This window comes from Prionailurus viverrinus, chromosome A1 (genome assembly GCF_022837055.1).
Source record: "Prionailurus viverrinus isolate Anna chromosome A1, UM_Priviv_1.0, whole genome shotgun sequence".
Lineage (NCBI taxonomy): Eukaryota > Metazoa > Chordata > Mammalia > Carnivora > Felidae > Prionailurus > Prionailurus viverrinus.
This window is the reverse complement of record NC_062561.1, coordinates 71,479,885-71,505,766: the sequence shown is the minus strand read 5'-3', so window position 1 is coordinate 71,505,766 and position 25,882 is coordinate 71,479,885. Positions and strand designations below refer to the sequence as shown.

At 41.6% G+C, this 25,882-nt stretch overlaps 1 protein-coding gene across 7 annotated transcripts in view; it reads right to left on the bottom strand.

Moving 5' to 3' along the window:
* Positions 1–25,882, bottom strand: part of CLYBL (citramalyl-CoA lyase) — a 264,850-nt gene that overhangs the window by 64,803 nt on the left and 174,165 nt on the right. The window lies entirely within an intron of this gene.

Genomic DNA, 25,882 nt, shown 5'->3' with positions numbered 1-25,882 from the left:
TTCCCTGCTTTTGTGTAAGCATGGCCATGGGGCAGTCCTATAAATGTCTCAGGATGGTTACTGTATTTCCTAAGTGCTTGGTCTTCTAACACTCTTAGTTCTAATAGCTGTCTCTCTGAAAGCCTATGATACAGATTCAACTTCCTCTCACTGCTGAGTTGCCCTCCTCTGGACAGATTTGGCAATCGTTCTTTCTAAACTCGAAATAGGGGTCCCACTGCTCTTCATCTGGATGATATGCCCAGCCTGTGAGGGTATGACATCTGGCTGGCTGGCCAAACATTTAACTCCTAAGAAGGTTGGTAAAAAGTGTTGGTTTGCTAGGATGTTACACTAACTTTATATTCACCCATTTGCTTAACAATATGGCTTACATTATAGTGTTCTTAAATCCAGCCATTGTGAATACCAATTTTTCAGTTTTTCAAAGGGGTTTGAAGAATGTTATATGTTTAGGGGCACCCGGGTGGCTCAGTCGGTTAAGTGGCCGACTTCAGCTCAGGGCATGATCTCACTGTTCTTGAGTTCAAGCCCCATGTCAGACTCTATGCTGACAGCTCAGAGCCTGGAGCCTGCTTTGGATTCTGTGTCTCTCTTGCTCTCTGCCCCTCCCCCCACTTGTGCACACACACATGCTCTCTCTAAAAAATAAACATTAAAAAAAATGTTATATGTTTAGTAACTTATAATAATATGGGAAAAATTACCACATCTCATAAAGGTCAGTCTTTACTTTCTCCCAAAGCTAAATAACATTATATATATTCAGAATTATTCTTTTGGCAACTCATTTTTATCTGCCATGGAAAATACACCACAGATGGAGGCATTCCTGAGATAAAAGTGGGAGGTGTATGGGGCCTCAGTTTCTAAACTGACAAGATGGGTTCTGAGCTTCTTTCTGGCTTTGACATTCAGCATTCTCTGCATAACTCTCCTCTGGTCAATTGCCTCAAGAGAACCCCCTCTTTCAAATAATAGAAATACACACCTTTATTACTTCTTTTTGGGTAGAAGTAAAAACATACTGCTTGATTAACGTCTCAGCTTAGTATGTATTTTATGGTAGAAAAATGAAAAATATCTAATATTTTAAGTATTCTGTAGTTTTAAATATGTAAGATTTCAATCTTTGTCATTTTGTACAGAACGATAAGTTTTTAAAAAGTTATCTGAAATTTATTATGAGCCTTTACACATACTTCTAATATATAATTATGCATAATCAAAGAACAGATAATGCCTACCATCTATAAACTAGATTAAAGAAGCATTAATGGATATTAAAGCACTGGGATTTTGAGGACTTAAAACTAGTTTTGCAAGATGAAACATTCTGGAGATTGGTTGTACAACCATATGTATATACTTAATACTACTGAGCTGTACACTTTAAATGGCTACAATGGTATATTTTATGTGATTTTTTTTTTACCACAACTAAAAGTATTTTAAAATGCACCCTTCTTGGGGTACCTGGCTAGCTCAGCTGGAAGAGCATGCAACTCTTGATCTCAGGATTATGAGTCTGAGCCCCACACTGGGTATAGACATGACTTAAGTAAAAAAAAAAATGCAATAAAACAGAATATGAAAAATTGCAACACAAGGTGACACATACATACAACAGGGCAGACATCACATGGTGGCTGTACATATGTAGCAGAGACTGCTCCTGGCCCCAGCTTCCATTCTTGCCTCTTCCTTTGAGTTTTATGTCTTAAATCCTGCATGTCCCAGCCCCATTTACAGCTAGAATGTGAATGGAACAGAAGTGGTGGGTGCAATGTTTAATCCCTTAAGGAAGCCATCTGCCCTCTACTTTCTCTTCTCCCATCTCATAGGCTGGAACTCAAACACAGTATGGAGTGAGTCTCAGCCTCATAGATTAAGGTGTCATAGCAACAAGGCAGAAGCAACTTGGTCTCTCAATGGCCTGGAGGAAGAGGGCTGCCCACCGGGACCACTTGCCTGCCTCTGAACAGTTAGGTGAGAGAGAAATAAACTTCTTTTGGTTTGAGCCACTGCAGCTTTGGGTCTTTTTGTTACAGTAGCTGAGCCTATACGTTTACACAGGAGAATAATCACCTGCACATGCAGCTGGCAGACTGTCTGGGAAGACATAACAATAAAGATAGGCTCTGCTACCAAGTCTGGCTTCCCAGCCTCTAAGCCCTGGGCATTGACTGGCTGTCCTTCTCCCGGTACTGGAAAATTCCTTTCTCATTGCTCTGTGTGTGTGTGTTGAGTTGGGAGGCATGTTCCAAAGATGGACGGAGGAGACCCAGCAGAAACGACAGGTGGAATTTTGGAGAGAGAGAGAGAGAGAGAGAGAGAGAGTGAGAGAGAGTATATAGATGATTAATTTGATTTTAGACGTGTTTGTTTAGGATTTCAATAGATAATGCCTCTTGACCATCAAAATTCTGAAACAACTGAACAAAGAGCACGAGGAAAATTAAAAACACTTCCTTTTTTTTGATAAATGCTGATCTGAGGACACAGTTTAGTGAAAGATCATACTGACTTTCTAATACTGAACTGTGGAGTTGGACTGACCATTTTGTAGCTACGGTAGCAGCTCAAAGAGCCTAAATTTTTTAAAAATTAATGTTTATTTTTGAGAGAGAGAGAGAGAGAGAGAGAGAGCGAGCACACGAGCAGGGGAGGGGCAGAAGAGGGAGACACAGAATCCCAAGCAGGCTCCAGGCTCTAGAGCTGTCTGCACAGAGCCTAACATGGGGCTTGAACCCGTGAACCATGAGATCATGACCTGAGCCAAAGTCAGACGCTCAACTGACTGAGCCACCCAGGCATCCCAGAAGCTCAAAGATTCTAATGCAATGTAACATTGGGGGCTTATTTAATCCTTTCCCTTTAAACTATAGGCGCTGGTGGAGTAAAGAAATGTAAACTGTTTAATGAAATTCTTTCATTTTTTAATTTCCCTCTCATAGCTCTTTTCTTTGATAGATTTGGTGACATATCTCACATTTACTTGACCTCCACTGGTGATCAAATGGAGCCATTGTTGATATTCTGCTTTCTTTCTATAATTACACTCCTAATTTTCATTGTGATAAGGAGTAAACAGCCACCTTACTCTATCCACTTAAGGGATGAGTCTTGGGTTCCCCTCAGAAGGTAACTTCAGGACTGGAGAATTCTGTCTGACAATAAACTTCCTTTCCAGGATATTTCTCAGTTTTGTTTTTTTTTTTTTTTTAATGTTTGTTTTTGGAGGAGAGAGAGAGACAGGGTGTGAGTGGGGGAGGGGTCTAGAGAGAGGGAAAGACACAGAATCTGAAAAAGGCTCCAGGCTCTGAGCTGTCAGCAAAAGCCTGACGCGGGACTTGAACTCATGAGATGTGATATCATGACCTGAGCTGAAGTCAGACACTTAACTGACTGAGCCACCCAGGTGCCCCTCTTGGTTTTTATATAAATCTGAACATACTGGCTCACACCTAAGCTAAGTCAGTCCTTACTACCATCTACTTAAATGGCCCTTCCAAGTGTTGGTTTCTTTTACCTAGATAGCATGTATAGGTATTTAATAAGTATTTAAATAAGAAGAAAAAGAAATTGAAGGTAACGGTGGAGTCTAAAGTTCTTTCAAGAGATCATCTTAATATGTGAAAGGAGAAATAGGTAGTACACCCAGTTCAAGGTGAATGTTTTCCTCGTTTTTCTAACAGAAGTGAATCATTAAGCAGAGCTGCTCAGATACTGAACTGGATTGTGAAAAACAAGCAAAAACCAATGTGCTGTTATTAAAAAAAATCACTCATTTGGTAATAAGTCCAATATTGTCACAAACACTATAAACTGTTCATCCTCAATTGTGAACTGGTAAACTGATTAACATCATATTCTAAATTTGAAATGAAGTCTGTGTTGGAGAATAGTTGTTAAAAGATGTATTGAGACATAGCTGTTGAGAAAAGGCCAATGAATTCTGGCTAAAAGACCAGATAGGTGACTATTTGATAAGTGTATAATAAAACAGAATTTTATTAGTACTATTACTCTATGAGCCTGGAACAGTTTAAAATGGAGAGGTTATTGAAGAGTATGTGTCTGACACAGAAACAGGTTTCTCCAGGATGGAGGAATATCAAATGAAGCCCCTTTGTCTGATAATGGGGTGTTTCTTTCTACAAAAAATCTTAAGGGGCGCCTGGGTGGCTGGTTAAGCGTCTGACTCTTGATTTTAGCTCAGGTCATGATCTCACAGCTTGTGAGTTCAAGCTCTGCATAGGGCAGTCTGTTGTCAGCACAGAGCCCGTTTAAGATCTTCTGTACCTGTCTCTCTGCCCCTCCCCCACTCACACTTTCTCAAAAATAAATAAACATTAAAAATATTTTTACTTTTGAGAGAGAGAGAGAGCGAGCAGGAGTGAAGGAGGGGCAGAGAGAGGGGGAGATACAGAATCTGAAGCAGGCTCCAGGCTCTGAGCTGTCAGCACAGAGTCCAACGTGGGGCTCGAACCCACAAACTGCAAGATCAGGCCCTGAGTCAAAGCCGGCCACTTAACCAACTGAGCCACCCAGGTGCTCCAAAACTAAAAATATTTTTTAAAAAGCTTAAGAAAACTGTGGATCATTCAGAAGATGGAATTTATGGACAGCTATTATGTGAGCAAAAATGTTTATCTCAAAAGAGATCTAATATTTCTAATTAGTAATATTATTAATAGGGTTTTTTTTTGTCAAGTCAGTTCTTACAGCTTTGTTTTCAATCAGCTAAAAATGTTTGATATATTACCCTAATCTACTGTCTTAATTGTACTGTTTTCTGATGTGTATTTATTTATGTCTTGAGACAGCAACTTTTTGAACCAAATTATTTATTTTGAGAGAGAGAGAGCACATCATGAGCAGAGGAGAGGCAGAGAAAGAGGAGAGTGAGAGAATCCCAAGCTGGCTCCACGCTGTCAGTGCAGAGCCTGAGGTGGGGCTCAAACCCACCAACTGTGAGATCATGACCTGAGCCAAAGTCAAGAGCAGGACGCTCAACCAACTGAGCCATCCAGGTGCCCCTAATAAGTTGTAAGTCAGTGTTCTTTGTTTTTTATTATCAGTAAGACCTACTATGAATTTAATAGGAGAAGAGATATTAGAGTTCCCAATTAATGATGTCCATCCTTTGAAATATACTCATCTGAATGTATTAGTTTCCTAAGGCTGCCATAACCAATTACCACAAACTCTGGTCGCTTCCAACAACAGGAGTTTACCCTCTCATAGCTCTGAAAGCAGATATTTGAACTGGAGGTGTCAACAGGACAGTTTCCCTCCCTGGAGAATCTTCCTGGAGGCTCCCAGCTTGTGCTGGCTGCACTGTGTGTCGCTGCATCTCTGCCTCTCTCTCCACGTGGCCTTCTCTGTGTGTCACTTGAAAGGACTCTTGACATTGGATGATCAAGGAGGATCTTATCTCAATAACCTAACTACATCTTAAGGACTCTTTTCCCAAATAAGTTTCCATTTATGGGTTCTGGGGATTAGGATATGGATGTAGCTTTTGAGAAGGCACAGTTCACTCCATTATGGTAACTGAGGTATATTATTTTAATCATTTAATCATTTAATACACTTGCATGAATATCTTCAGATGGGTGAACACCAAAAGGCTTCCAGTTCTTTATTTTTAAGTTTATTTATTTGTTTTTAAGTAATCTCTACACCCATCATGGGGCTTGAAACTACAACCCCGAGATCAAGAATTGCATGCTGTACTGACTGAGCCAGTCAGATGCCCCAAAGACTTCCAGTTCTTAGAGTCAGAAATCAACAAGCATTGGGCTGTGGTAGCCAAGAACTATAGGTTAGCTAAGAGATCACGGTACAATTACTTTATTAAGTCACAGTTAATAACAAATGAAACCACACTTGTCTAACACTTGCCATCAACACCAGATATGCTGTGCACAAGTATTGCCTGTGTTGTTTTTCACACCACTACATTTACTAGAACTGCTGAGGGAACTGGATATATGATGTTAAAACTAAGTTGATAAACTCTTGATAGCAGTACCTTGTCAAGTCAGTTCTTACAGCTTTGTTTTCAATCAGCTAAAAATGTTTGATATGTTACTCTAATCTACTGTCTTAATTATACTGTTTTCTGATGTGTATTTATTTATGTCTTGAGACAGCAACTTTTTGAACCAAAATAAACCTACCAAAGAAAATGAACATGAACAGTGGAATGAATGATTCCTTAAAAGTACTACTAGAAAATATGTTAATAAAGGCGACTTCTCCTTTTTCCATCCTCCCTCCTCTCCCCACCCCTGTTGAGGTGAACAGTGCCTGGATTACTTTAAGTCCTTGGCAAGGTCTCTTGGGGTGCCATTGTATGGCAGGGGACAGGGCTTGGTACTGTCAGAGTCACAGGGTAGTTGAGTTGCACAGACCTCAGAGGTGATCTGGGACAACTTTAAGCTCACTTACGACTCCCCTCTGCAATATTTCTGGCCCGAGGGGCATCCACAACTGCTTGAATGCCTCAAAGTCCATCTCTTTGTCCTTGGCTAGCTCTAAATACTACATTGTAGACCATAGTGCTGTCTGGAGCCATATTCTGCCTCCCCACTTATGCTGTGTATCCGTGCCTACTCTTTCCCTTTCTGCTGCCTACCTCCACTGAAATAGCACTGGTTAAGGGAAAGGGCAAGATAGTACTTCTGAGTCACAGTCTTTAGGCTGTGTGCCTGGAGAAATTCTTTCTACCAACAATGCTGGCTTTTTTCCACATGAGCCTAGTAGATATCTTTCATCATCCAGAGAATGTATTTTTTAGATAGTTGGCTAAGGCTTAAATCATACAATATTGGGGCTGAAGAAAGCTCAGCAATTACCCAGTCACTTTAGAAATAATGAGATAAAAGAAATAGAAATAAATGAGATAAAAAATGTGATCAATAAATTACTGGAGGTCACTCAGCATGATGGGGACAGAGCTAGGACTATGGCCCAAGTCTTCCGATGCCTGTTTAAGCACTTTCCCACACTCTACAGGTTGTGATGCAAAGCTTGCTCCACCTCTTGAGATGTTGGCCTCACTGGTGCCATCTGATGAGACAATCAACATCCTATGGTCTGAATGTTTGTATCTCCCCCAAATCTGTATATTGAAGCCCTAACCTCCAACGTGATGGTATTTGGAGGTAAAGCCTTTGGGAGGTGATTAGGTCATGAGGGTGAATCCCTTGGATGGGATTCGTGCCCTTAAAAGAAGAGACCCAGGAGAGATTATCTTTCTCTCTGTCATGTGAGGAAAAGTCAAGAAAACAGACATCTATGAACTAGGAAATAGACTCTTACCAGGAACCAAACTGTCTTACCCCTTGATCTTGGACTTCTGAGTCCCCAGAACCGTGAGAAATAAATGTTTGCTGTTCAAGCCACCTAGTCTATGGTACTTGTTATAGCAGCTCGAACTGACTAAGATGTAACCCACTGAATATACTCAGTGATGCTTACTGAGTGTGCTATGGGCAGACAGGGGTCTTTGCTCTTACAGAGCTTGCTCTCAGGTCAGTGAAGGATTGACAGAACCCAAAAGGCTGCAAGGCTCTGATCCAGCTTTCACATTAGGGCCTTGATTGGGACTAGGGTCACTGAGTTCAGCTCTTAATTCTTCACTGGACCCTGACAGGAAAGGTAAAGTACCTGGAGTTAATGTCCCCACTTAGAACTGTTCCTTAACTTGTCACATGTCATCATTTAAGTCCGAAGCACTTCTTGGCTTAGAAAATAAGTCTCCTTACTTCCTCTCCTGTACTCAGCTCTAATATTAAGCAGGAAGGTCCATGACAAGAACTATTAAAAAAAAATCTGTTTTTTTAAATTAAAACTCATTGTTGTCCATAAAATAAAGTACATCTCTTGGGAGCATTAAAGCTATCAACCAGCTACTTGTAAGTGAGAGAGGCATTTTCTGGTTGACACAGTAAGCGAGAAAGACCCAGATGGTGGAGCCTTTTGGCATGGACTTATCTGCTCCGGCTGTCTAATACATTTCTCCGCTGCGTTAACTCTTCCTCCATCAGAACCATCACATCACTTTATTTCCAAGGAAGACAAAAACAGAAAGGTGTTTGTCTATAAGATTCCTACCTTCCTCCTTCAACACTGGGTAGCGCCTATTCACTGCTAGAGGCAACTGAAATGATCTGGATCCTTTGGTGATAAATCTCACAGCTCTGGCCCATGCAAGATTCTATATAGTCTCTTCCTCATGAAACAGGAAAGGGGACTAGACTTTTGGGGGCTATGTTACCTGGGCTGGACATGATTCCTGATGAAGATTCAGAATTTATTTTAAAAAGCGTTTTGGATTGCTGGATGGAGCATGTTGCATGACTGCTGGCTGGAGAATGAGTCCCTTGGGCTTGAGGCCCTGTCTTCTTTCATGAGGAATCCCTGCCAATCCAGGATCTGTGAAATGCTTCCGCCAGCCAGTCTCTAATTTAGCATATGTACAAAGCCAATTTTTGGACACCATGATGGAGCCTGGCATCTCTGCACCCCTCCATATTTGTAATGCTCACAGGGAAATAACAAGTAACTAGCAAGACAGAAAAAAAATGTGACAAGAAAAGGCTTTCTAAAATCACAGATAAATCGTCTATGTATTATGTATGTATATGTGTCTCCCTCCTGCTTTTCCAATATAAACTTCCCCCATGTAAATCCTTGTGGTTATTTCATTTAGATTTTCAATCTGGGATGCACTTAGCAATAGCCAACACAGACAAAGATAAAACCCTGCTCCCCACTGAGAACATCTGATTTTTTAAATGTAGAAATGCTGCTCTTTACAAAATAGGACATTTCCCTTTTAATTAGTTTCAAAATACACCCAAATAATTTGCAACTAGGAAATGATACCATTTAAGAGTACTTAAAATAATTCCCATGCATGCAAAGCCAATTTGATGAGAGGCACAAGCTAGTGAAACCTTAAGTTTTTAGATAAACTGAACTTTTTCTGTGGGGACAGCTATCACTAACATGGGCAAATTATCACTATCTTCTCTCAGAAAAAAGAAAAAAATAGAAAAGAAAACCTCCAGTCAAAAAGAAAAAAAAAAAGAATAGAAAAGAAAAAAGAAAAGAAAACCCCAGTCTAAGGTATTTTCTGAATATTTGGGGACAATTGCTAATTGAGGCTTGAATGTACCCATCCATCTTAGCTGAAAATATGGACCTTCCTGCCTCCCTCCCTTTCTCTAGATTTTCTTGCCAACCATCTAGTTTTCTAACAGTCCTTCAAGAGAATGGGTAGACACAAAAGCTCTATGGTAAGATGTCATGCTATCTTTGAAAATAAATACATATATTGTGCTCACCTACCCTTCAATGTGCCAGCAACGAGTCCCTAGAGGGGCATCCATCAGGAGAGGCATTTTGACTTTTGCCTGTGCATGAATGAAATCAAATCTCTGAATAAAAGGGAAGGCGAGACTAACATGATTTTCCTCAGTGCCTGGATTATGACAATGACCAACTTTTCAGCTCTTTTGGTAGGTGAGATCCCTGCCCTTCCAGCCAGGTGAGCCGCTGCTGATAGGTCTGCTCGCATGGTATGAACAAACTTTTCCAAACCATACTCAGTCCTTACCTGTTAGGGTAGAAAGAAAGTCTGAGCCCTGCATGTATAAATATAAATATTTTAGGAGTCTGGCTGATGGTGAGATTTGCACGGCCATGCAGAAGCCAAGCTTGATTGCCCTGGCCTGGTGTGGGGCTCCCCAGGTGGCAGGGGCTGAGAGCGGGCAGTGCAATTGGCGGGGGGGGGGGGTGGAAGTGAGTGCCTCCAGTCATTCTGAGTAGCCCCTGGGCTGATTAGTGACGAGGGCTGACAGGCTCCTAAGGGGAGGTCCTGTCCAGTTTCTTTCTGCAGCAGGGATGATGGGCCATGCATGGGGTCCTGAGGCAGAGACTGGGGATTTTTTTGTGTGACCATGACTACATTCCTCATCAACAGGCCACACTCATGGTCTCTTTGGAGGCCACCGACTCACTGGAGGATTACCATTAAGGGACGTCTGCTCAGTGGCGCCAGGTTCTTTCCCCACCCCTCAGGGGCCAGCATGGTGCCTCCATGCTGCTTCACCCAAGCCAGACAGAAGGGCAGGGCACCAGGTCTGGGAATTAGAGAGGGCGATCGATATGTGTATACGGAACACAGTCACGGACAATTGAAAAGGCTCACACGTAATCCCACTGGGAACTGCTTAAAACTGAAGTCCGTGATAAATGACTCACGGAACCCAGACCCCGACTCGTCTGCCTGGCAATGGCCAGAGGTGAGGTTCATAACATTTGTGATTCATGGAGATCAAGGGCCTAGAATGTATGTAAAGGATTCTGGGACTGGCCCTGCAAATAAAAATAACTCATTAAATGGAAGAATTTTTTACTCCTGACTGATCTTGAAACCCTGAATTATGAGACCGCTACCTTTTCAAGTCTGGTGTCAAAGGAAAGACTACTTCTTTGCAACATAATGCTTACAACTTGAGATCTATTGCCTCGGCACCCTGACACAGTTGCCACCTTGCCAGTACGTTGAGAGTCTTTGCTGATGAGCATGTGTTCATTGGGGAGACCATTTGGAGAATAACCAGAGACTGTAGAGTTATGAGAACTAAAGTAGATATGGGATTAGAATACAGATGTTTTGAACTTCTGGCTTTTGATGAAGTAAAATCAGTAAGAATTGAAAAAGTATGTACTCAAGCTATATCAAAGTTCGGTAGATTCTAAGATCAGAGTTGGATTATAATTTGGAATTAATTTACATGGTTTGTGGTCCTAGTAATGCAGTGATTTTCCTAGTGAAAATAAAACATTTGACATCCTGGATTGCTGAGAGTTGGGTTATAACAGAGTCAAAGGAAAGGTAATCTCTGGATAGAGAAAAGCTGTATCAGTCAGGGATCTCCAGAGAAACAGAAGAGAGATAGACAGATTTATTTTAAGGAATTGGCTTACAAGATTGTGGACTGACAAATTCAAAATCCACCAGGGAAGCTGGCACACTGGAAACCTGGGCAAGAGTTGATGTTATAATCCTGAAGGCAGAATTTCTTCTCCAGGAGACCTTCGACTGATTGGATGGGACCCATCTACATTACCCAGGGTAATCTACTTTACATAAAGTAAACTGATTAGAGATGTTAACTATATCCACAAAATATCTTCCCAGCACCATCTAGATTTGTGTTTGATTAAATGACTGGGTACTTACTATAGCTTAACCAAGTTGATGCAAAAAACAGATCATCACAGATTTCTTTTAAACTGTGAAAAAAAAAATCAATGTCTTCGGTCCATAAAGATTTGCCTTCTTCCTTTTGGAAGGGTCCTGCAAGTCACGCCTTATCAAACGAGGCATGATACACGAGCGATCTGCAGCTCTGAAGTCTTCCTCACCAGATATCCATTGGGAGAAGATGCAGACTCTGAGCCTTGTATAAATATTGTACAGAGAAGGGAATGGCAAACAAGCTGAAATGGAGAGGAGGAAGAGCACTTATTCTAATACTTTCTGTTCTGTTCTACCAGTGTCTCCAAAGCAGTTGTTCCAACCATGGCCAACATAGCAATGGTTGTCTGTGTTGCCCACCTGACCAGTTCCTAGCACATGCTTTCCCTGACTGCTGTTCTGAAATATCCACTAATTGTGTCCTTTGAGCATGATGCGCTCTTAACCCATGGGTAAACCTCATGAAAGGTGATGATGAATGTATTATATTGGGCCAACAAGTGAGTCACAGGGGTTCTCATCCCAAAGAAACATAAGCTTCCTTCCCTGCTAATTATACTATGCATCCTTCTTCTCATAAATTTTATATTTATAAAATAGTTTAAACAACGAAGCATCCTTCATCTAAAGAGGACTAAACCAAAAGGAAAAAAAAACTTGCAACAGAAATAATATCGTTTTAATTCTTATCTCTAAGGTCAGATGATAAGTAACATTCACATGACACTTTATCATTTATAAAGTGCTTTCACATACACTCATTTTATTTTTGTATCCTTCAGACTAAAAGGTTGATGGCATCACCCCCATTTTACAGATGATGCCATAAAAGGCTTGGAAAGATTAGCAGCCCTTCCTGATCTGATATGGCCATCAGACTGCTCAGCGGGGAATGGAACTGCAGTCTTCTGCTCCTGGCTACACCCTAGGCTGTTCTGGGGCTTGCTGGTGACCAGTTCAACCTCAAACCCTAGTTTATGGAATTACATAAAGGTGGCCAGAATCTGACTGGCCAACAAATCAAGTGACTCTCTGCTTACGGAAAACCATTGAAGTTATTATTTCTACAGATGGCCAAGGTACCCTTTTCCCTTCCATGTGTGTTTCGTGGGTGCAGAGAGCTCTCTCTATTGGAAATCAGTGGGAGGGCTCTGCACAATAAAGAGCAGGGAATGAGAAGCAGGATGTGGATCTATTCCATAAAGTGAAAACTTAACGTCCTAACAAGTAATTAAGAAAAAATTCGAGGTTGTTTCCTCAGCTGATCATCACCGGCAGAGCCAACTTTGGATTAAACACTTCTACTCAGTGGTTTTGACATTCTCAGTCAGGCATATCTTGATGAAATTAGAGATGCAGAAAATATTTTTTGATGGAGCGCAGGGACAAAACAGCTAGAAGGGAAGCCAATTTTATACACAAACTTGTACAGACTGAGATAAAGAGGAAAAGGGAAAGGAAGAGAATAAGGAGTGTGTGAGTGTGTGTAAATGAAAGAAAATGAAAGCAAGTGAGAGAAGAGGAAAGGCCGATGCTCATTAATTAGACTTTAAGTTCTTGGCAGTAAGAGGTGTGTTTATAAACAATCTTCACTAAAACATACCTTTCCAACTATTGACTGTTTTATTTGCCAAAAAAGTCTCTAATTATTCTGTACTGTTTCAATCCAAAAGCAGAGAGAGAAATATTAATAAGAGAACATAACCGTTCTTATGATGGAACATAGATCTCTGCACAGAGGTCAATATTTCTAACATTCAATTAACAAAGTGTGGCCAGTGTAAACTATTTTACAACAGGATTAGTTGGGGGCTATTAGATAGTTTTCAAACTAGTAAAAAAAAAAAAAAAAAAAAGAAAAGAAAAAAGAAAAAAAGAAAAGAAAAAACCTAGACCAAAGATATAAAAGTTGAAATGTTAACTATTCAGGAACCTCTTAATAGCATGCTTATACTAAGCCATCAGTAAAACAACTAGCTTTCCTCTTAGGACTTAAGTCTAGAAAAGTCTGATCTATAAGAGTATAATAAACACTTGCAGACGTGTCAACATTTTTTGGTAAATTATCTCCCATGCATCCTTTCCTAAGGAAGTTACTAGAGGATGTACTCCCTTAAAATGAGGGAATAAACCAAGAAAAAAAAAAAAGACATGAGATCCAATAAACGTAAAATCCAACTCAGAAATTAGGCCAAAGGACTTCCCAGGATGACAGGGAAGGCAGCTACCAGATAACAAGTTAGTAGGCAGCCAACACATATCGGAGAAGGGATGATGGCTCTGGTGGAGTTTGGGACTGAATTAGCGAGAGACATCTAGAAGACACAGCAAATTCAATAGGCGAAGAGATGAACTGTGGCACTCATACAATGGAATACTAGTCAGCAATAAAAAGAAGATCAGGCCACAAAAAAGATATGAAGGAATCCTAAATGCATTAACGCTAAGTGAAAGAAGCCAGTCTGAAAAGTCTATACACTATATGATTCTGACTATTTGACATTCTGGAAAAGGCAAAATTATGGAGACAGTAAAAAGATCAGTGGTTCCCAGGGGATCACTAGAAAAGACTGAAACAGACAGAGCAGAGGGGATTTTTAGAGTAATAAAACTATTTTGTATGATACTGTAATGGTAGATATATGACATTAAGCAGTTGTCAAAACCCATAAACTGTACAAGATTGAGAGTGAATCCTTAATGTGAGCTACGGACTTGGGTTAATAAACATTTTTTTGATAAATAAGTAGAACCAAGAAAATTATTAATTTCAAGAACAAGAAAGCAAATATAATCACAGTAAACCATATTAGGTAAACCTTAAATATTGATCTAGTCCTAAAATATACTTATATTGGGAGGATGGGGATAAGAGAGAGAGGTGAGAGAGCTCAATCCTCATCTTACATAAAAAGAAGTCAATTGATAATATTTAAAATTGAAAAATGAAGAAATCACAGTATAAACATACTATTTAGAAGTAGTAAGAAAGTTAGAAAATTTGAAAGTGATTTTTTTCTAGGGAGTAAGGCCTGGGGAGGGGCAGGAATGGCGGATTTTCTTTCTGAGCTTTATTGTAGCAGAAAGGAAACCCCTAAATCAGCTATGTTTTCCTGACTCCTCAGTACTTTGGGCCACAGTTGTGTAGTGGGTAGGGCACAGGGCATAATGTTAATAAGGTCAGAACTAAGACCTCACTCTCTGAGCACACTGACCGTACCTTACTTCTCATTTCACTGCAGTCATGTGCCATTTGTCTGAATGGAAACTGGACTACAGCAAATAGAGCCGATCAACACAAAGCCACAATCACCACTTACTAAGGCCCATTGGGCTCATTTGTGGATGTGTTGTACTTGATCTTGTTGAGCATGACTCTTAAGTCACCATGCCTGCTCCTGCCAATGACCAACACAAACCGGAGGGATCTTCCGGTGTCATAAGTAAGTCTCAGTCCTACTTTTGAACCACTTCTTTGACTTCTTTCATGCCCCTGATCCTGTCCCAGTTTTAAGCCTCCTAGGGACTAGTTCTGCTGCTTTGCCTTCCTGTTTATGTTCTTTAAAAAACCTTTTTTTAATGTTTATTTTAAAAAATTGTTTTTAATGTTTATTTATTTTTGAGAGAGAGAGAGAGAGAGAGAGAGCGAGCGAGCATGCGAGCGAGCATGAGTGGGGGAGGGGCAGAGAGAGAGGGAGACACAGAACCCAAAGCAGGCTTCAGGCTCTGAGCTCTCAGCCACAGAGCCTGACACGGGGCTCAAACCCACAAACCGTGAGATCACGACCTGAGCCAAAGTGGTACACTTAACTGACTGAGCCACCCAGGCGCCCCCTGTTTACATTCTTATCTACTCATTTGGACTTGACAGTGTGGACCTTGTATTAGTGAGATAAATCACCACAAAACTTAGTGGCTTAAAACCATAACCATTTTATTTGCTCATGGTTCTATGGGTCAGAATTTGCACTGACTCACCTGGGTGGTTCTGCTGGTCTCACTGGGGGCTGCTTATGTGCACCCAGTTATCTGGCAGCTTGTCTGGGGCTGAATGATCTAAGATGACCCCACTCACCCGACTGTTAGTGTGGGACTGTAGTGTGGGCTCTCCAACAGGAGAGCTAGGGATCCTGCATGAGATGGCAGAGTTCCGGAAGGGCAATTCCCCAATGTGATCTATAGGCTTATGCAAGTCACCTGGCCTAAACCAGAATCAATGCGGGAGGGGACTACACAAGGGTGTGGATATAGGAGGCATGAATCATTGGAGTGTACCACAGACACTTTCCCTGGTTATGATGTGGGTCCCTGCTTGATTTCCGGGCACCAACCCTCAATGGAGACATATCTTCCCAGGAAATGGAGGTGCCATTTTTGCCCTCAAAGAAGAATATAAGCTCGCTGAGGATTTATTTTTCACTTTTATTGCCCATTCATAAAAGAGAAAAAAGGCAGTGTGCTTTCTGCGAGGGAAACTAGGTCCTCCTGAGTCTGATCTCAACACCACTGAGCTAGGCCAGACCTAAGAGACCTGGGGAGAAGGCAGCAGCACTTTGACCACACACATACAGTGCCTTGGTGATGCCTTGCAACACACACCAGAATTCCTTGGCTATGCCTTTCACAAAGAGCAATAAGCCTAATTTCCCACAGCAAATGAAAGTTAGAGATATGCTTATCTAATAACAGTTAGAGATATGCTTATCTGTTCATTCATTTATTTACAGAATAATGTGAATTAAACCAACTAAGTGCCAGGCACTGTGTTAGATGAATGTGTCATAGTTACTGTCTTTAAGTTGCTCAGAACCTATTAAGGGATACAGATAAATACAGACATCCTTTGATATCCAAACCTAGTCAATTTGTGAAAATGGCTGGATGAAAATGGACTGAAAAAGTTTTTGAATAGTGAGAGCTTACATTCCCTCATTGTAAATGGAAACAACAGTATTGTGTTCCCAGCCAGCCTCAAAACCCCGATCAATTCCCTCAAAAAAAATTTTTTTTAATGTTTATTTATTTTGAGATAGAGCAAGAGCGGGGTAGGGGCAGAGAGAGAGAGAGAGAGAGAGAGAGAGAGAGAGAGAGAGAGAGATTCCCAAGCAAGCTCTGTACTGCTAGTACAGAGCCCTACGTGGAGCTCAAACTCATGAACTGAGATCATGACCTGAGCCGAAACCAAGAGTGGGACACTCAACCGACGGAGTCACCAAGGTGCTCCACTTCAAAAATTCTTCTTAAAGTTTAATTGCCTATGTAACAACTCACCAAGTATTTTCTACATTATGTCAAGGATTTAAAACACTAATTATTTAGCAGTGAATGAGCACTCATGGGTATATTTTTACAATAAATGATACTGCACAGTTACAGATACAGCTCATGTTCTCCTTCTATGCCATATTAACATGTATAGTAATGTACATAAACAATGGAACAACATGCTAAGGAACCTTTCTTAGAAGACTTAATATAACATGAAAAACCTAAATGTTTTTGCTAGCACATACATGCATCTCTGTGTTGGTATTTTGATCTAAATGTTGAATTCTGGGCTTAAAGTTTCTTCAAGTTATTATAGTAATTACTCCAATGGGGAGAGTTTAGATAGTGCAGAGGGTTTTTTTTTTCTAATATTGAGACTATGAAGCAACATGGCAATGATCTCTGTAGAGAGTTACATGACCGAAGGAGGAAACAAAAGTGTATTCAAATATGACCAGGTATATATTCTGTGTGCATATGGGCAAGTAAACAAAGAATATTGAAACAGCATGTCCACTGTTACTGTGGTAAGTATCTGAGTGATTTTTTCCCCATTTTTATTATTCTATTTTTCTGCAGTTAAGACAAGATATTTAAAACACAAATGTGCGGGGCGCCTGGGTGGCACAGTCGGTTAAGCGTCCGACTTCAGCCAGGTCATGATCTCATGGTCCGTGAGTTCGAGCCCCGCGTCAGGCTCTGGGCTGATGGCTCAGAGCCTGGAGCCTGTTTCTGATTCTGTGTCTCCATCTCTCTCTGCCCCTCCCCCGTTCATGCTCTGTCTCTCTCTGTCCCAAAAATAAATAAACGTTGGAAAAAAAAAAATAAAAAAAAAATAAAATAAAACACAAATGTGCAAAAACAATAGATACAAATATAAGTGTGAATGCAACACCCTCCCACCCCAACCCCTGCAGGATCTTCAGTGCCTGGTTATGCCATTGCCAGTGGAGAAGGCTGGACGTGCAGCAGAGACCACCTGGATCAGGTCTGCTTTATGGAAGCTGGCATTCTCTGCAACCAGCAGCCACCGAACCCGCATATCAAAATTTCATATATAAAATACAAGTGCTGGGGCACCTGGGTGGCTCAGTTGGTTAAGCGTGTCTTGATCTCAGCTCAGATCATGATCTCATGGTTCGTGGGATCGAGTCCTACATTGGGCTCTGTACTGATGTTGCAGAGCCTGCTTGGGATTCTCGCTCTTCCTTTCTCTCTGCCCCTTTCCTGCAGACTCTCTCACCCAAAATAAATAAATAAACATTAAAAAATAAAACACAAATGCCATGCATTGTATAGTAGGTAGCTGAGGATGTATTACATTTTTGTAATTTAAATTACACCAAAGAAACACAAGAAGAACTTGCTATTTAAAAATCCCTGGTAGAGAATTCTTTTGATGAGCAAACATTGCTTCAACTTTACCATTCACCCTCCTGATTTAAGCGTTTTGATAAGTTGGATTGTCTCAAAGCAGGGTATAACAGTAGCATCTCATACTTGTTTTAGACAATTTTTGTGCATCAGCTTGACAGAATATTAAGAAGTCATTAACATTTATAATTATGAAGACTGTGGTGATGTGGAAAAATTCTTGTGCTGTGTTAAGTAAAAAATATCTAACTACAAAATTACATTCAAACTATTACTGCAACGAAGTAAATATGCATGGGGAGTGACTAGAAAAGAACACTGGGTAAGGAAAGCATTTTTACACATGGCACATTTCAAGTGGATTAAGTGGAGCTTTGCACAAAGCAAATCCTACCTTACAGCTATAGAAACCGAAAAGGGTAAATGACTTCACATTTTAGCTACAGTGATATGAGCCGGTAGAACAGAAAACCTACAATCATAGAGGCTTAACACAGTAGCAGCTCCTGTCTTGTTCATGTTGAATCTAATCTGTGAGTGGGGGCAGGGGTTGCCTTCTGCTCCACCCAGTCTTCAGGGACCCAGGCTGCCAGTAGCTCTATCATCTTTTTAAAAAATTAATTAATTAATTAATTAATTGAGAGAGAGAGAGAGAGAGAGAGAGAGAGAGACAGAAAGAGAAAGTGTGAGCAGGGGAGGGGCAGAGAGAGGAGAGAGCTGAGAATCCCAAGCAGGCTCCACAATGCCAGCATGGAGCCTGATGCAGGGCTCAAATTCACAAACTGGGGCTCAAACTCCATGACCTGAGCCGAAGTCGGATGCTTAACCGACTGAGCCACCCAGGTGCCCCAGTGGCCCTATCATCTTTAACCCACAACTTTCAAGGTGTCTCTCTGGCTATTAACAATTGACAAGGAGAAAGAACATGGTGGATAGTGAAAAGTTTTTATGGGTGAGGGCTGGAAGTAGTAAACATCACTCCCACCCACATTCTGTGGGTCAGAACTTAATCATATGGCAATATGTAACTGCAAAGGAGGCTGGGAAATATCATCTGTGTGCCAGGAAGAAGTAGAAGTGGGTTTTGGTGAACAGCTGGCTGGTATCTGTTACACAAATTCTCACATGTAACCAGATAGGGCAAGAACTGGAAGCCAGTCTTCCTTTCTTGGCTTTGTGCTTACATTTTCATTTCTCATTCATTCATTCATTCATTTATTCTTTCTCTCTCTCTCTCTCTCTCTCTCTCTCTCACACACACACACACACACACACACACACACACACACACACACTAAAGATAAAGACTTTATGTGTTGAAATCTAAACAAAAGACTGTTGTTCTATATCTAAGGACTCCCAATACAATCTGATTCTTTTTAGGAAACTCATTACATTCTCAATGAAAATCATCATCCCTGGGAAGGAAATACTTACCAGGGATAAATCCAGATTCTGGAACAAGAGAATTTGGCTAAGAGCTGAAAAAGAAAGAGATGAGCAAATGCCTACATAATCCCATGGCCTTTATATTTCAGGTATCACTCACATCTTTGCTTAGGCACTGTCCCATTATCAGTGGGTAGGAGGAAAATTGAATCCTACCTGTAGTATACATTAAGACCCCCTACCACTTTTTCTGAAATCCCAGCCAGAAGGCACTAGAAAAGAGTTGGCATGTTTATCTTCTGTTTTACTAGGGCCTCGCCCAACTTTTCAGACCCAAATCCACTGTGGTTGTGACCAACAAAAGTAAGCATATAGTCATTGAGAGCCATTTTCAAGAAAAGACATTAAAAGCACATTAAAATATTATTTGGGGGTTGCATCCTGGAAAACAGCTATCTGTCCTAAATTTGGCATTTTTCATGTCAAATGTTCTTGCTTGGTGAATAAATCAGTTCAAATAAGAATAAATCATTAGATCTTATTGGTCCTTGGTGGGGCTTGGTGAATGCTGTTTATGCTAAATATCAAAGTTATAGCCAGAGCTTAGATTGGACAATGAGAAAAATAAATTGCTATTTTGTACTTCTTTGTCCCCTGCCGAGACTACCAGTATAATGCCTTGAACATTTAGGCACTTGGTATACCAATACTGAGCTAATCATTATGTTATGTTGTTTGACTATAATTCAGAAACTATTGAATTAAGTATGGAAAACTGTACCTATAATAAATGCTGTCAGGCTGCTCTGTTTATAGGCCTGCTCTGAGCTTTTATAGGCCTGCCCATTTCCTCACATGCACAACACACACAGATACACACACACACACACACACACACACACACACACACGCACCTATATGCACCAACCCACATGCCATCTACACACCTATACACATACCATACACACACACACGCACACCCCTATAAACCCACCCCCACACATATATCATCCACACATCCACACTATCCACACACACACCTGTACATCCCAGTACACACACACACACACACACACACACACACACACACACACACACACACACCATCCACACACACAACACATTCATATACATGCACACACACACGAGCTGTATCTTTATTCTTGGGAATGCTGCTCCTCACAGCTGTTCCATGGGGTAACCCTAAATGATCTGGCAAGCAATCAGGTCTGAAGTGCCTCCCCAAAAGGCAGAGTGGATTAATCCAGGTAGGATGCTGTCCCTCAGGCCACTGGAGAAACCTGTGCCTCAGGAGGCCCACCCTGGCTTACTCTCTCGCTCGCTACCTTTTATTTTAACATTTGAAAGGGGAAACCTTTATTCTTTGGGATAAAGAAACATCTAGGAGGCTCAATTCATATTCTCTGAGTTCAGTCTCTGTTTCTGACTCTGTGACTTTTGCCTTACTTTTCGCCAGGGCTTTGGTAGCCCTTGAACCAGGGCTTGCGGTAACCCATAATATCTACATGATGAAGAGGGAGGAACCGGCAACTTAAAGGCCAGCGTCAGAATTATCAGGAAGGAAATTATCTTTCTAAAAAGTATTATTTTAATAACCACCAATATAGTTAGCACAGAAAGACTAAGGGTAGAAAGGGTAGAAAGAACTACTTCTGTTCAGTTAAAAAGAAATAAATTGTTTGGGTTAGTTGCTAGTGGTAAGACTGCCCTGAGGGTGAGGCTGGGATGGACTAGGAGTGAAACAAAGAAAACCAAACTTCTCTGCTAAATAAAGTAAGAAGAATGAAGAAGTTCTAGCAGTTTGAGAAAGAGAGGGGGTGGGGAGTTAGAAAGGTGGTGGGACTTTGGTCAATGACAGTAGCCTATGGATTGTTCTATTTTAAATAGTTTATTGTGCTATGGTGTGCTTTCCAGAAGCTGGAGGACATGGGGACAGCAAAGTGGCCGTTGTCTAATTTACAGGTGAGATATATTGAGCACTTATAAGCCAGGCACTAGCTTATGCAATTAACATGCACATTCTGATTTAATCCTCATACCCACTCTGTGTGATAAGCCTATGACTATCCTGATTTTACAGATGAGGACACAGAGGCTTGCCAAGGGTCAGACACCCAGTAAGTGAGAGCCCAAATCTGAGTCTGATTGATTGAAAAGTCCATCCTATTCATTAGTCACTAGAGCATATTTTCCTCATGAATACTGAAGACTAGTACTAAGCTATGGAGCAGAAATTATTGTGGTTTACTAATTAAGGGCGATAAAAGCATCCCAGAAATGCAAAGTACTAAGTAAATACTAGTATTACTGTTCTTGCACTTGACCACTGACATCTGAAGGAAGCACTGTCATCTAAAATGGAAACGTGACAAGCCAGCAAGGGCTTATTAATGTCACATGAAAATGATATAGTTAAATACTCATGTTTGCATTCCACTGGATATTTATATTCTGAAGACCATGTTCTCAGGCACTGAACTCCCATTAAGGTCAGGATCATTTGCAAATCCAGAAGAAAAGACAGCTATATCACTTGGGTTTTTTTTTGTCCTGAGACAAAAAGAAGAAAAGTGGTTCAGCGTTTTGGCTCAGAATTGTAAAGCAGAAATCATGGTGCCTTTACCACTCTTGCTTCAAAAAGAAGAAATTATAGCCTTTCATTCTCCTAGCAGCATGTAACTAAGGTTTAGATGAGTGAACAGATGCATGCAAAAATCAGCCACGCGCATAGAAAACATTCATTTTCACAATCTGGTAAATCTGCTAGGTACGCATGAAACGGAGCCAAATTGATTTCAGCAGAATGCAATGTCACAGCCTCGGCACAACAGGGATTCTTCTCAGCCTCACTCAGTGCCAGGCCTGTTACCATCCAGGGTCCTGGGTGTATTGATCACCCAGTCACCGAGGGTATGTGAATAGTCCCATAAATGGTGGCGTGATTAGCTGAACCCCAGTTGACCATCTTGTGTTATTTCCATTCCTATTGATGTACTGGAACATGCAACCGTGTTCTTGCTTTTCCCACCTGGAAGCCTATTTTGAGCTTCTTGCTACCCAGCACCTTATCCCTTCCACAGGTAGTTCATAGAGCTATGGAATCCAAAAACAGAAAGTGTCCTTAGGGATCAGCTTGTCCAATTCCTTCATTTTATTGATGAGATACAGGGAGGAGAAAACTCTTTTCCAGGCCACATGGATCATTAACAATAACCCACACTCCTTCTGACTTCCAAATCCTTGCTTTTTTTCACTTCATGCGGTCTCTACTGAAATCTGGACTCAGGCTACACAAGAGGGTATTTCTGTAATTCCATCAACCTAAACATCTATATATGAAATATTTATAATGCAAAGGTCTTGACTGAGTCTGCTCTCGGATTTCCCATTTGTCTACTGGACCACAGAGCCTCAAGCCCATAACAATACAAGTTTATAATCCCTTCTTAGAAAATCTTGGAGACAGAGGTATTTTGGAATGAAGCATTTTTTGGACTTTAGAAAGGTAGGGCAGTATCCAGATAGTCTATTTGGCTCCTCCCCAAAGCCTAGAGCAAAATGTAGGGCTAGTCAAGTTAAGGTGATGGAGTCTACACACTGTGTTACATCAGTTTAGGTCAGGTTTTGCTGCTGAGTACGTTGGTTGCAAATTTATGATAAAACTTTTGGTTTTCAGAGCTCTCTGGATTTGGAATCGTGAAAAAAGGACTGTGGACTCATACTACTCTTTTCACGTGGGTGGCCTTAAACAAATACCATGGACCAGCTGGATAGTATCAATCACTTTCTCAGCAAAAGAATGGTTTTTCACTAGATTCTCCTTGTCAAGACTTTTTCGGTAGACTTTAGTTATTCCCACTGCCTCTCACTTACATCCCAGATAACAAAATGGAATGGTCCCACACTGGACAGACCTTAGGGAGCTTAAGTTCAGAAGCTGGCTGCCCTGTTTGTTTCTTGGATTTTTTATGAAACAGATCCCGCTGGGATCACTGGAGGGGCAGGTGCGTTATGAGGCAGCTGGGGAGGTCATGGTGGGGACTGGCAGCAGCACCTGTCCTCTTGGGCTTCAGTAAAAGCTGAGCAGAGAGGGCTTGCCACCAGGTCCCCAACGGGCAACTGATCGTGCCTGCGTCTCTGGGCTTTCTCTGGCTCCAACTGCTTCTCAGCTTCCTCCTTCTCATCGGATGGGCAGGTTTCCAGGGCTGTCAGATTTTCTTCTGCCCAAGTTAACAGGGACATTGATTTTGGAGGAAGGGAGGCCCTTCCCCCAGTCCATCCTTCCCTCACTCCTGGCTTAGCCACGCCAGCTCTGTGGCATTGTCCGGTTTTATTAGTACTGCCTGGCTGAGGCCTCCTTTCCCAGGCGGCCCCTGTGATTTCCACCCCCTCTCCACTTGGCATGTCGACGTGCACTTCTGGTCTCCCAGGGAGAGCCTGCTTACCTGGATAATGGGCACTTGACCCCCTGGTTTCCAAAGTGGGCTTCTGTACCACAGCAGGGCTTGCATCTGTTTTTATTGTTTTCTGGACTATCGCCGGGAGGGAGTCCTATAAACGTGACCTTGCTTGGCTGACTTTGGGATTGATGGAAATCAGATCACTTTGGGGGTTCTAATGGGCCTGGATGGAGGAGTTTTGGAGTGACATAGGAAGGTATGCTGAGGAGGCCCTTTGCTCCTTTAGAACTGGAACATGGCTTTCCTAAAATTTTTCATCTGGCATAGAATTGTATGCATCTGTTTCTTTGAGGAATTTCCCCATAGGGACAGGAGGATAGAATTTTACTTAGAAAACCATAAAGGTCTTCTAAGAAAAAGAATCCATTTATGTCTTTTGGAGCAATCCGGGTGGGTAGGTTTGGAGAGGAAGAAAGAAAGGAAGGAAAGAGAAGCTGGTCTCCCATGTCTTTTATGCTCCTCAGCACCCTGATTTCTTCTCACTAACCATGGTGACAGCGAGTGGATGGCCTCCCCATCCCCTCTTTCCCAGCTCCAATACACTCCACTGCATATAGAATGCTATTTTATAAGACACCTATCTCTGTGTTTAGAACCCCTGGTGGCCTTCTATTACTTTTAGAATACATATACAGTCTTTACCGTGGCCCTTGGTCTTGCATCAACTGCCCCTGTCCCCTTTCTAGCCTCATCCTGCACAACCCCCAGGCTTGGGGCACTCTGGCCTCACTGGCCGCCTCAGAGGCTTCCTGCTTCTCCTGGGCCTTTACATACATCTCTCTTCCTGCCCCAAAGGCTCTTTCTCTGCTCCATTTCCCCCTGGATTCTGTCCTTAGTCTAGTTATCTCCCATTCAGCCCTTCAGATCCCAGTTCAAACACCATTTTTCTCCAGCCTGGGGTCCTGTTTTCTATTCTCACAGCGCTCTGTATTTTGCCTTCTCATCACCTATCACAATCTACAACTTGTTACATCAGCAACCGATGGGCTGATGTCTTGTATCTCATTGGCTCATTAGCTCTGTGAGGGGAGGGGCTGAATTTCTGTTTGCTCACCGTTATCATTTCCAGTGCTAGCCTGGCATTCCCAGAAAGTAGTTCCTCAATAATTATTGATGAGTTACTCAATCACTTATGTAGCTACTATGACAACCTCACTGTTATTCCTATGTAAGAAAAAAAAAAAAAACAACAACCTCCTATGTTACTCCAGTGTAGAAATACCACTTGCTGGCAAAAACTCAGGCATGGGGTATTCTTGAGAGTCTGGAAGAGTAAGCCAGTGTCTCCACTCCCTGGAGTTGGTTGTGGAGGCTATATTCAGCTTGACGTTTCTCTCCTGAAGCTCCAAGAGCCCTCTCTGATAGCAGACTGGCATGTCTTTCCTGAGTTTTCTTGTTGGCCAAGAGGAACATGTCACATTGGTAATAATGTCAGTAAACTCTGAAGCTGCCAAGGAGAGCAGCAAGCGAAGGCCAAGAGGAAGCCAGCAGAGCCTTAAACACGCAAGCCCTGGAAACCATCTCATTACCAGAGGTGCCAGCCGTCACACCCTGGATAGAAGGGCATAATTGCTGCAAACAGCTAATCACTAACAGCATGACAGCCAAGGGCCTACAGCCGTCCTTTTCTTTACTTCAGGATCTGTCCCACCATGAGGGGAAAGGCGCCAAAGGAGCAAGCCATGCGTGAAGACATGGCTCCTGTCTCAGAAAAAGGGCGTTTCTTCTCCAACTTGCACAAGATGCTTTGGGAGGCCTCTCTTTGTTACCAAACTTGAAATCTTGACGCTTTTATCTAAATGTAGTGCCTCTGGACTTCAGAGATGTTATCTTAAGCCCAGTATGGCAGAGGATGGTCTTCTGTGTGACACTAGCCATTTGCAAAAGGATGTATCACAAAAGTAACCTTTTGCTTTTAGGAGAGTATGTGGGCAAATATGGACTGGACACCCATTGTGTAGACGCTACTGCATAAGGTTCCTAGGGGTAAAATAAAATAAATAATCGTTCTCATAATTTCTTTCTTTAACTATATTGCCATGGTAATCTATTAAAATAAGTGGATGGCTTCATCTAGAAAATTCCA